This window comes from Apis mellifera, linkage group LG5 (assembly GCF_003254395.2).
Source record: "Apis mellifera strain DH4 linkage group LG5, Amel_HAv3.1, whole genome shotgun sequence".
NCBI classification, from domain to species: domain Eukaryota; kingdom Metazoa; phylum Arthropoda; class Insecta; order Hymenoptera; family Apidae; genus Apis; species Apis mellifera.
This window is the reverse complement of record NC_037642.1, coordinates 8,101,395-8,112,769: the sequence shown is the minus strand read 5'-3', so window position 1 is coordinate 8,112,769 and position 11,375 is coordinate 8,101,395. Positions and strand designations below refer to the sequence as shown.

Here is an 11,375-nt window from a genome sequence, read left to right as displayed (position 1 = left end):
CAGGGACGCGAATACACGCCACCCTAGACCGCGCAAACAATTTGTTTCGATGGTGGGAGGAGGGGAGAAGAGGTTGCATCTCTCCGCCGTGTTCAAGTCGCGGCGACGAATCGCTGTGGAATTCGGTTGCAAGGGTTCTGTTCCTGGAATTTTCGAGGAGAGTCCTCCTCGTTCCGGATAAGGGTGAGAAACGGGATGATTGCCCCACGAGACTTTCGCTGCTCGCATCAAGTGAACTCCGCGTTTGGCGGAGGGAAAAAATGAGGGGAGGATTTCGTTATTTCTTGTAGAATTTTCCCATGGATAAAATTGGATATGGAAAGATGATGCTCTCCTTCTCGATGTTCGGGATATCTTGTGCTGATAGGAGGAATCGAATTTTTGTTATTTTATAATTTATCAATAATTTTATTACAACAATTGTACAATTTTCGTTTCCGTTTTTCGTTTCGAAATTTTTCATATTGTAAGAAAAAAGAAATAAGTAGTCGAATAATTTATTCCCGAAAATAAAAATTTACAATATAGAAATATAAGATTTTATAATATGCTCGATTTTATAATACGTAGATAATATTGCGATGGAATTATATTGTGTTTATATCCGTGGAGCGAAGATTTGTATTGCTGACTCACCTCTGCGTAGCGTGATTGTTGTGTTTATATATAAGACGCGCAAAATCCGAGCACGAGCTTCATTCGTAGTTTCTACGTCGTATCGAGTGGATTTCAAATCTGGACGATGGTGACGATGGACGATAATTATCGGCATTTTTCATCGAAAAAGGGAACATTGAAGGTAAATATTTTATATCAATCGAATCGTATAATGTTGTTACGATAAATTATTAGTTTATGTCGAACAATTCGATAGTTTTACGGAATAAAACTTACAAAAACGAAATTTCAATAATTTATTTTTATTCCGCGTCGTTAATGGAATTGGATTATTGTTAAGAATATGAATAATTCGCATCGTTGCCAAGTACATTAAGGAAAATTTTCGCAATATCGAAACATTTCGATGATTTATTCGCACAACGTAATTAATATCGAATATTATTATCGCCGTTGAATTATTCATATCTTCTTTATAAATATTTTTGAACGTAAAAGAACGTAATTAGCACGAGACTTTATATTCTTTATCTCTTATTCCATTAATTTTAACACAAGATTGATCGATTCGATCAAAGAATCGAAGGGAATTTAGAATTCTTTCTTTTTTTTCTCTTTAGCTTTTTGCCTCTCACCATTTCGAACACATAAATAATCGTAGTGGAATCCAATCCCGGAAGGGCAATGTGTCGAACGACACAAACATCCTCGGTGTCATGCAGCGTGAGATTCCTACGGCAGTTTATCTCCCTTCAGCCCGATAGCCAAGGCGCTTCTGTTATCACAGGCCGCGTTGTTGGCAGCATAAATTGATACAGATGCGAGTTAGCCCGAGTTTTTCGCCCCCGCTGTTATTCTACGGGAATAGCTGATGGCGGTTTTCTGGAGGAACGAAAATCATTGGAGAAGAGGTAAGATTTCAAAAGAATCTAGAAAAGAAGAAATCGCGTTCGAAACGAGCAATTTCTTCGCGAGCGAGGATCGTTGACCTCGATAATGGTAAACCGATAATGGTAAACTAATTGGATCTCGTGCGTCGATTTCGTGCAAAATAGCCGGAGAAGAAGAAGTGGCTTTCGCAAATTATCGTTTCCCTCTCTAACTAATAAGAATTTAACGTTGAAAGCCTTGATTACCGATTAATTTATTCGACACTTTCGATAAGAACGAATTTATCAAGAATTATTCGTCGAAATTTATATCCCATTAATAATACGGTTCGAGAGAGAAAAATAAATGTACTCTCGTATTCGTTTCAACAATTTTAAAGATATCGAAACGAAACGAAACACAATGGATAAAATGTTTCACGAATAATCAACATTAAACCCGGTTCAAGAAGAAGAGAGGGGGGGGGGGAAGAGAAGGAGAGTGAAAAGGGTGTCAAAGTTTCGAGTTACAGTGTCCCCCTTTCCCCTCCTTTCATAATTAGGATCAGAATCTTGGTGTCTCGGCCCCCGTTGGATCCTACGTGTCGCGTCTCCCTTGTGTTTTCGAGTGTACGCGTAGGTTGTTGGAGTATCCCCGTGTAAACAGACAACAAATAGTCCAGGAAGGCCGGATAAGCCGCTAACATCGTGCGGTCTATGTTCAATGCGGTAATTAACGGCGCGATGTCACATAGGGCCTTTAATCTCCCGGTAACGATTCCCGTGGCCGCGAAGTTCCTTGAAAATTAGCATAATAATATATCGTCGTCTATCTCGGCCAATTAAACGGCCATAAAGCCGGCCGAGCTTTGGCGACGGTCCGGGGCTGCCACGACGTCGTACCAGGCTAACTCGGGGACTCAGCTATTAATGAATGGTGGTTCCTCGTCGAGGGTGACGGGGAACTATAAACTTGTCCCCTTGGCCGAGACTAGACGATCCTTTGATTTCTCTTTTCCTTCCGACCACGATCCTCGATCCTCGCCGTGCCGCCACTCGTTATGCTGCGTTCAACTCGTACAGATTGTTCAATTTAACGTGGACGAGAATGCGCTTTCTTGATAAATTTTTTAAACATCTCTTTATTTTTCTATTTAATCGAATGGGAAGAAAAATTAGAATAGAAAGAAAAATTTTTGAATTTTTAAGTCTTTTCTTTTCTTCTTTTTTTTTTAAGTATAGTTAGTATAGTATATAGGTAGTATATTTTCAAACTAGAAATTTATGGTAATTCGAGGCATAAAAATTATTGGGAATAAAAAAAGGAAGAAAAGGCTTGAATAATTAATTTGAGATTAATCACGAAATGACGGTACTTTTTTACCTAGCGATTATCATCGAAAGATACGATTGAAGATACAAATTTTCGATAAATATGCGAGTTTTTTTTTACAGATTTAAGCGAGACGAGGTTCCTCGATTTGAGATCCATCAAAGGAGGCGATAACTGTCTTGCCGCTCATGGGACACTGCGGTTTTCTCGCTTGCCGTCGCAGAATCGTCGGAACATTCAGACCACGGGCATCGTTAAACGATCGTTAACAAGGCCTCCTCGAAGCTCCAACGCGGGACGGACGGAACGATTTGTCAAGATCTGTGTGACGGGGGTTTCTCGCAGCAGTTTCTCCAGTCGAAAAAATATCATAATTCCGTTTCATAATTCGAATTTCTATCTTTATCGTAATTTTAGAAAAATTAGAAATCCCTTTACTTAACTTCTATCAATATAAAAAAAAAAAAAAAAAAAGAAAGACGGGTTAGATTACTTGCAAGAGCGATTCTCAAATATATATTTCCATTCTCCTCCTCTTCTCTTAACCAAATCGAAAAACCAAAAAGAGAAAAAAGATCCAACCACCTTCCAACAACCACCTCCCATCCTACCATGAGAAATCGCAATTGGAAGCGGGCAACCCTAGATATACTTCACGGTCGATTAGCCGGAAGCAACGCCAATCTTCCTCGTCGATTTTCAACTCTCGCGCTCGGGCGGAGGGGGGAAGGGGGAGAGCAAAAGTTCATTTGCGCTTAATGCCGCGCGATTAATTGCCCCTCGGCCACTCGGCGAGAGGTTGTAAGGCCATTTACGGCGGTGGCTCTGGCCCGTGTTTATCCCCCCCGCGCTGCCTACAAATTCGTTCGCACTCGAATTCCAGCGTCGTGGCCGCGCGAGGGGCCGATTTATCGGTGGCTTCCGTGGCCGGGAACCGCGGAAACGACGCTTTGCACGGGGATCCACGTGAACACGATCGTGGACGACCCGGGGACACGAATAACCAACCGAGGCCTTGCCTTGCCTCGGTCCGTCCGCTCAACCGAGCCACGGAAACCGGCCGACGCGAGGAGACGACTCGTCCATTCGCGACAACTCTTCTCCATTTCCGGCCGGCCGTGTTCGAGGATCGGTGCCGCAATTAGCAACGACCTCTGCTCCACTCCTCTGCCCGCACCCCCTCCCCACCCCGATGCGCGAAGAACCGGCACGGAAACGGCATTTGAATTGCATTTCGCATCGTGAGAGCATTGCCTGATTCCGTGTCTTCGCCGAGAAATTGCGAGTTGGAGGTGGATTAAAAGGGAGAGGGAGGAGGTTCGCGAAAGGGGATGTCGAGGAGGGTGAATCGGGTGCCACGATTTCTTTCGGGGACACAGGAGTCAATGAAATGGGAGGAACTCGAGGAGGAGCGAACAGATTTTTCATTCCTCTTTTTTTTCCTTTCTTCTCGGTTCTCGTGAGATATCATGGATATCATTTCGAGGGATTATTTAGAATTTTGTATATATAGGGAATAATCGTCAAACGATCGCGTCTTTTGTTCTGAACGAAAGATACGATCGATAATGAGTTTAAATTATTACGAAAAATAAAACGAAATTATTCTATTTTCATTAACCTTGCGAAGTTAAAATTATCTAAATCTCGTCGCTTCGAGAGTGATCATTCACGATTCCTTCCCTCGAGTCCTTTACCCTATTTCGATCTGAAAGCCACTTTCACCTGACCAACCTGACTCACCTACGTTCGATTCGTTTATCCACGCACGGTATTCGGCCCCTCCCCTCCCGTATTCCATCCACTCCATCACCCGCTCCCGAGAAAACCGAGAGCGATAAAGAAATCGCTTCGTTCCGAAAAAGCCTCCGACCAATCCTCCGGAATAACGCGAGAGAAAGGGGCGAGCGGGGGGGAGAGAACTCGAGAGAGGGAAAGAAAAAGGAGAGGAAGGGAAAGAGAAAGGAAGAGAAAGAAAGGGAAAAAAAGAAAGCAAAGGGGAGAAAGGTTAGCCGTGGAAGAATATCGCGCGCAGACGCCCGGTAACGATCGAGCGGGGCGAGCTCTCCTCCTCTCTCTCCCCCTTCTCTCTCTCTCTCTCTCTCTCTCTCGGTTACAAACATTGCATAGCCGCGTGTTTTACAGCCGGGCCCCGTTTCGGCCTTAAATTTCTCGATCGTCGCGACGGTGGTCCGTGGGAAAATTGGCGTGTCCGTGCAACGCGGCAAAAAATTACATGAATTTCTAAAGGGCAAAGGACACGGGGAATTGTCGAACGGTTGTACCCCGCGGCCGGTGTAACGCGATCCTACCGTAATTCACGTTGGTTTTACGCTTTATGCGACACGCAGAACATTGCGCGCGGCTCGCGCGAATTTACAGGGGAGGCGCGCGCGTACCGAGGCGAGCCGAGGCGGACAAAACCTTTGCGACCACGGGGCCACGGCTTGATGGACGCCTGGCCGGTATTGGATTAAACGACGGGGAGGGGAAAAAAAAAAAAAAAAGAAAAAAACGAGGAAGAGAAGAGTGAGAGAGAGGGAATAACGCGACGGTTGTGGACCGACGTTGTTTCCCTCTCTATCTATCTGTCTGTCTATCTATCTGTCTGTCTCTCTCTCTCTGTTGCTTTTTTCTCAGAGACTTTCCGCGCCGAGCCTCCGCGGACAAGGCGATCGCGATAGGCGGTCGGCCGGATGGAGGAATGGTAAAATATGCAGGCGAGCTTTGTACCGCCGTGCTCGAGGTTTCTACGCTACGTGAATGGGCGGCTTTTTTCCCGAGATAGAGACGTGAATTTTTATTGTTTCGCGGGAGACGGTTTGGAGATGGTTAAGGAGATTTTGGTATCGCGGAAGGGGAGGGAGGAGAATGAATGAGATGATTGATCGTTTGGCGATCGGTGAATGGTTTCGTTGAATGGGACGGATGATCGGGGGGGAAAGGAAAGGAGGCAAAATTTTATCGATTTCTTGGTGGCTTGTTTGGATACGTTTTGAATGAAATTATAGACGCACGTTTAATTCTTTTCGTTTAATTGAAATTATCCCAAGTGAAGAAAGAAAAATTGAAATGGCTTGTCTGAAATGGAAAATTAACTTGTTTAGAAAAATGTTTTATACTAGGTTTTTAAACGAGATCATAGACACGCGTTTAATTCCTTTCTAAAAATTGAAATTATTTTGCAATATCATTTTACTTGGGTTAAGAAAAAAAAAATTAAAAACTTGAGATACAAATAATGTCTCTTCAATCGTTCCATACAAATATATCAAGTGTCCTATTCTTCGAAATATTCATCGAACAAATTACGCTTGCAAAGAAATCATCGAAGTCGTTTAATTCATTTTCAATTGAACGCATCAAATTCTCGCGTCAAATTCGCGTAAACAACCATACGTTAGAAACCGATTCTCGTTAAAAAGCAGCAACCAGAAATTTATCGCGAGCGGTCAAACATCGCGGGTTCGTTTCTCGCGTCGGGTGCATAATTGTAAAAATGTCGCCGGGAAGAGGGGGAGGGGAGGGTGTGCGGTAAAAAGCGCGAATCCGCGGAATAACGCGCGCGATTTTAAAACGAACGACGTTAATCCGTTCTGCAAACCGCGTTACGCGATCGCCGTACTCGCCGATTTTATTATGTGAACGCGTTCATAGTTAAACGCTTGTAAATTTCTGTAATGCGGCAGCGGGAGGGGAGGAGGAGGAGGAGGAGGGAGCAGAGAGAGAGAGAGAGAGAGAGAGGGTTGGGGGAGGGAGCGCGCGCGCGCGCATCGAAAAGTTGCGAATAACCGTTTTTATATTTACACGGTAATCCGGCGATAAATTCGCCACTCCTTTCGCGCTGGTTCATCGGGCGGTATCGGGCGCGAGTTATTTTAAATTTTAATTTCGGACCGGGTCCACAGTCCGCGGCGAGAGAGAGAGAAAAAAAAATGGCGCATTGTAAATCCGTCGCCGATTTTTCATTAAGCTTTACCTCGGTTAAATGCATGAACGGTTGCATTAAAAACCGTGTCTTTATCGCGTTGAATTTCTGTTTTTTTCTCTCTCTCTTTTTTCTTTTTTTTTTTTTCGATTTTTAATTTTGACGCGGAAAGAAAGGAAAAGAGGAGGCGGAGATATGTAGAATATTTATTGGATTGCTGAGAAATAATTTGAAGGAAGGAGAGAAGGGGGAATAAAAAGGGAGAATGTATAAGGGTGATTAAAATACTTGGGAGGCAGCTCGTGTTGCGCAGCTCGGATCGCAGTTGTTGCGAAGTTATCTTTCGTCAGAATCAATTGGTGGCCTCCTTCTTCTTCGTATTATAAAGTGTTCCTTCGAAACGGCCATTTGGATTCATTTGATCCCTCGTGATCATCCTCGGATAACAGAAGAAATTGTTTAACGCGGAGAAAAATGAAATATTTACAGGAGAAACATTTATTCGTAACATTCGAAACTTTCTTCGAAACCGCGTAAACGTATTCTTTATCCATCTCTCAATTCCAACCAAAAAAAGAAAAAAAGAAAAGAAAGGAAAGAGAAGAAAAGAAAAAAGTCAAATAAACATCAATCGCCTGCTCCTCCAACACGTACTCAAAAACTTGCAATAACCGCCACTTGGAACTCTCTACCCCCCCCTCGCCCCATCCTGCGCAGGTAGCATGGCCCGATACACTGGCCCGGTAAGTCGACCTTTAAAGATTCAATGGCCGGGCTATCTGCCGGCTTTTGTACGTATCCCGCACACGAGTGCTCGCAACACAGCCCCAACGTAACGGTGGAAAAAGGGTTGAAAGGGTAGCGATAAGAGAGGATAGCCGGAGTGCTCGATCCGCGAAAGAAGAAAAGAGGAAGTTTGGCGGGAGGGGGTGGCCGAGGCAGGTGGAGTGAGACTCGGTCGGGGGAGGGGGGTGGCAGTCGTGCATTGTATCGCGAGTTTTTTCGAACGAGGCAGCTCCGGGGACGACGCCACGGCCGTGCTAGCGGAGGGTATTTGGAGAGAGGGTGCACGGGGGTGGAGAACGAGCCGGGAGGGGTGAGTCGGTCGGTCTGGTGGGCGAACGTCTGTCTGTTGGCTGCCAGCGAGCCAGTCAATCATTACGGGCTGCGCAAGCGCCTGCGACCCATCTTCGCTCTCCTCCAACCATCCTTTTCGCCCTTCAACCCCCTCGCCCGTCTCCCTCTTTCCAACCCAAGCTCCTCGACCAAGCACGTCTCGCTTCTCCTTCGACTCTCTCTCTCGCTCGCTCTCTCCTCTCGTTCCGTTCGACTCGTCCCTCTCCGTCGCCTTCTCTCGTTCATCCCCTTCGTTTCCCTCAGTAGCGAGTTCACCCCGTTGCCTCCGCGCCACAAGCACGCTACAATGCTGCCCGCCACCGCCGCCGCCCATCCTGCATATTTAAGCGAGCTGTCTTGCCATCCAGCCACCCGTACACCGACCGTCGACCGTTCTCCACCATAGCCGACCGCGGCTTCCGCGTGTGTATACGCTTTGTACATGCCTTTTGCGTAGAGGATCTTATGCCTATGCTTAATTATGGATGTATTCTTCGATCGAAAGAAATATATATATATCACTTTTAAAATTAAATTACTTCTTAAAACAGAAGAACAATACAGAAGAGGAAAAAGGAAGGATACAACAATACTACAAATCTATCTCTCTCTATCTCATCCGATAAAAAGAAAAAAGAATCGTGAAATTATAGAACTAATTTATTAATCGCGAAACCGAAAATGGATTGCCAATTGATTGCCTTTCCAATTTCGTGGACGAGAGAGAAAACTAAAGCTTCCGCCACACACGGCACAAAAGCTACGCGTCCTGAGGCGCCCCCATCGGCGAGGGTGGCGAAACGGGGAACCGCGGCGGCTTTCCCCGTGGGCATGCGCCGCGTGGCGCGGGGGTGGGTGAGTGTCGGAGGAAGGACGAAAGGGTGGTAGCCGGGCCGTGGAGCGGCGGTGGTGGTGGAAGCCCGGGGGTTGCGTTGTGCCGGCGGGGTGGTAGTCGCGCAAAACCGGAGGGTCGCCCACGGCTCCGCTCGGCTCGTTCACTCGCTCGTGCTCGCTCGCTCGCTTACGCCGCTGCCGGCTGGCCGGGGGTGTTTCCATGGATACGGCGCTCGCGCCTTGACATTGACAAATGGCTGACCGAGGGTGAGCCGAACACAGCGCCGCTTTTACATATGCAGGGACACCCATTTGTCCGCGCGGGGGTGGGATGAGGCGGGAAGCGGACGGTGGCCGACGGAGAAAGAAGGGAGCGGGGAGAGTGGGAAGGGTGGCGACGACGACCGCCGGCCGCGACCGCCGCCGCGTCGCCCGCTCATTCGCGATACTTTGATACCTTGCTCGGTGAAACGATTCCCTTTTTCTGCGATCGTCCGCCATTGCCGATTAATCTTAATTAATCTTGTCGATGATACGATCTGAAATGAAAATGTTTGTGCGTATGAGAGAGAGAGAGGGAGGATAAGAGTGGGGTCGAAGAGGCAATGACGACACGTGATCGTCTATTGCAATGTACCACTAGTGGCCTAGTTATACATTTTAGGGACGAGATTGTGAAACGAGGAATACTTTTGTAATTGACGCAGCATCCATCGAAAACTTTGATGTGACGTGGAGATGGGGAAGGAGGAAGAAGGAGGACAATTAAAGAGAGATATTTCGTAACAAGATCTTTTCTTATTGACACGATGAATTGGAAAATTCTGTATGCAAGAAAGAGAGAGAGAGAGGGAGGTAATGAATTAGATAGATGAATTTAATCTTGGAATGGCTGGCTGACTAGTCATGCTCATAGAATTTGTTTACCTCGTTATTTCTCGAGAAATGTGAGCAAGGATATCCCTGTATTCAATCGTTACTGTACTCGTCGGTGGAGACTTCACAAAGGAATAGCGGACTTTGATGAAATTATATCTTCCATTTCATTGAACAGTCTGATTTATTCGAGGCGCATTGTGAAGTAGATGTGAAATTTTAATGCGTGTAATGTCCGCTCGACCCGGGGGATCGTCGAAAGAGAAGAATGGAAAAAAATTGATGTTTATCGAAGGACGATAAAGCCGTCCATTGTTTCGCGCTTTCGGCACGGGAAGGCGAACGGCGAAAAATAACGGCGTGGAAGCGAGAATATGCTCGCCGATGAATATGCTGACCGAGCGGGAACGTCGGTTTAAGAGATAAACGCGTAGCTGACTCGTTAATCCGATTCCGAAATGAAAGTTCTCGGTAATTTTTTATCAGGAAATATAATAGAAAATGTATTTTCTAAGAATATTTCTCTTTGTTACGTCCAAATCGTTTTATCAACTCTCGAAAGAATATTTCTTTTCTAACCTTTCGTTAGACAGACAGAATAAGACAGTTCTTCTTTGTTTCTTCAATTACAACGAATTCTAAAAATTTATATAGAATATATTTTTAAGTTGTGTGTATATTTTATATAATATCGTATGAAAATGCTGTTTTTTTTTCTTCAGGAACAAGAGAACTTCTTGACTTGCACGGGCAACTGGGCAGAGGAAAACAACATCCTAATCGCGTCCCAGGAGAGAAAACGATACCAGCCCCTTAGCATCGCTCCCTAATAATGACCCTCGAGCTCGTACGGCATAAACGGCCGCCTATCGCGCATTACTACCCCGAAGTGGCCACTCCCTTCTGGCAGGCCAGCCTCGAGTCTAATATCTCATTACTGCGCCACCAGTCAGCCGTGCCGTGCTGCCATTACGAGATTGTTTGCTCGCGGGGCCTCTCGTCTAATGTATTGCCGACTTCCTAACGCCGTTCAACCGTGTCCAAAGAGAGCGCCCTGTTTCGTACGGCGGCAAACTTTGCGACGCGTTCGAGTATCCGCGATAATCAACCCCTTCTTCCTTCAACAATTTTCCCCTTCTCGAAAATTTCCTTCCTCGAATAATATATTTACGAGATTCGATTAAAATTACATTTCTCTTGCGTTCTCCCAATTTTCGAAACCTCTCAATCCCACACTCGGACTACTTTCTAGTCTACACTGGCCGTTCTCTCGAAACCACCCACGCGTTACTTCGATCCGCCTCGATGGTCTCGACCAACCCCCGCGGTGGGATGGGAAAAGAAAAGGAGAAAGAGAAAGAGAGAGAGAAAAGGAAAAAACAATCGACGCAGCGAAACGAACTGTCGCGACGAAGGAGGGAGGGATGGGAAGAAAGGGGATCGTGGCGAGGGGATATCACGATTTGTCTCGTTATAAGGTGGAAAACGTCGACGACAGAGCGTCGAGTCGGCGTTTTCACGTCGCTGACGCCCGCCAAAAAGCATCGACGGCAGCGAAAATAATTGGTGCCTTCCCCTTGATTCCCGACACTCGCGTAACAAGGTCCATTTCCATGGAATAACCATCAGCGGTAATTGGCACCCACGGTGGATACGCGGCCCCCTATCATATTTCAGAACTGGCTATATCTATATATATATATATATATATATATAGGTATATATAAGAGGGGTGTGGGTGGAGGTGTGGAGGGGAGTTGAGGAGGAGCAGGAACCACGGTCCAGGGGATGCGAACGTGGA

At 46.0% G+C, this 11,375-nt stretch overlaps 1 long non-coding RNA gene across 2 annotated transcripts; it reads left to right on the top strand.

Annotated features, from left to right (window-relative positions):
* Positions 1-438: 438 nt before the first annotated feature.
* On the top strand, positions 439-9,264 carry LOC100577164. 2 transcript variants are annotated; one of them, XR_120206.4, is made up of 3 exons: positions 439-799; positions 1,239-1,529; positions 2,943-9,264. It is a non-coding gene; the product is annotated as an uncharacterized LOC100577164 (long non-coding RNA). The 2 variants fall into 2 exon arrangements; XR_003304645.1 differs by having other exon boundaries at positions 439-1,529.
* The last annotated feature ends 2,111 nt before the right edge of the window (positions 9,265-11,375 follow it).